Genomic DNA, 1,631 nt, shown 5'->3' on the forward strand with positions numbered 1-1,631 from the left:
CCCTTTTTAGCAACTGCTAGAACAATAATTGATGTTGGCACAGGTGAACTCACACTTCATGTGGGAGACGAAACAATCACCTTTCAAGCTCGTAATTCGAGTAACACATCAAAAATTGAAGGTGGTTGTATAAATCATTCTACTAAAACTAACCATATGGTGCAACCTACTTTGCAGGAAATAGGTTCGAAGAACATACATGAGCCATGTTCAAGTAACAACAAATGACCTATCTATGAAGAACGAAGGCTACAAATTGAGGAGCTAGATAAATGGCGGACACATAAACTGAAAACACATGATAAACCAAAACCACGCCATGACAAGCTAAATTTTAGCCCAAATCAACTTAAGGTTGGAGATAAAGTGCTATTAGACGCAGCAGACCCTCGTATTACCACTTCTGAACCGAATGAAGAAATCTCTCTTATGGTACTTAGCATTTTTCCATACGATACAGTCGAGGTAATTCATCCCAAATTTGGCACGTTCAAGGTAAATAGTACTCATCTTAAGCCTTATGTTGATAAAATTGATAGTAGGGATGAGGAGTGTAAACTCCTCGAACCACAATGACTATGCGAAATCGAGGTAAGTGGAGCTTAGACTATAAATAAGCGCTTTTCAGGAGGCAACCCAAGCATTAAAAATATTAATCTCTATAAAATTTTAATTTTTAACATTTAATCACTAACTGAGTACTTGGCCACAGGTTTTCTAATCCACACGGCCAGGCACACGGGCTTGCCTTAGGCCGTTCTCACACCACGGGCCTAGACACGGCCATGCGATATGACCGTGTGAAAATAGAGCAAAATTTTTCCCCAACACGAGATGCGATAAATTGCCACGGCCGTACGACATGGCCGTGGGCAAACCTGTCAAACCAACACGGGCATGCAACACACCCGTGTCTTGAAGCCGTGGTTGAAACTGAGAATTTAACACGGGCGTGCGACATGCCTGTGCCCACCACCTTTGCTCAAGACTGATAAAACAACACGGGCGTGCGCTATTACACATGGGCATGGGAGAAGCGAACAAAGTAGGACACGGCCGTGTGACACGACCGTGTGCACCAACACGCCCAAAGAACACGGGCATGGGACAAATCTCAGATGCGCCCAAATTTAAAAATAGCGAAACACATGGGCTAAAATTAGGGCACACGGGTGTGCCCCACGGCCGTGTACCCCAAAATCTATATAAACCCCTCACTATTCATCATCCCCTTCCCTAAAATCCCTAACCCTAGCCGCTGCAACTTCAACACACGCCCTCCCTGTCACGCTCGTACTCCGACCACAGCACCACTCTCGACGACCCAAGCTCTTCCCTTTTGCATTTGTTTTCTCTTTTCTCTCTATTCTCTTCAAATCTTTTACTTATTTCATGATTTTTTATTGTTTCATTTGACTGTTTTGAGTAAATATTCATGGTTATAATGATAGTAATACTTATGCTCTTTGTTAGAAATTTTCCATTTTAGTCAAGACATTATGCTACATTCATCCATTTCTCTTGTTTACATGGATTTGATGCTTACCCACACCATATTTCATATTATCAAACTCACATGCATTCATTCACTAGATATTCCATTTAGCACTATTCCCATGTTCCTATTGTTA

This window comes from Gossypium arboreum, chromosome 10 (assembly GCF_025698485.1).
Source record: "Gossypium arboreum isolate Shixiya-1 chromosome 10, ASM2569848v2, whole genome shotgun sequence".
NCBI classification, from domain to species: domain Eukaryota; kingdom Viridiplantae; phylum Streptophyta; class Magnoliopsida; order Malvales; family Malvaceae; genus Gossypium; species Gossypium arboreum.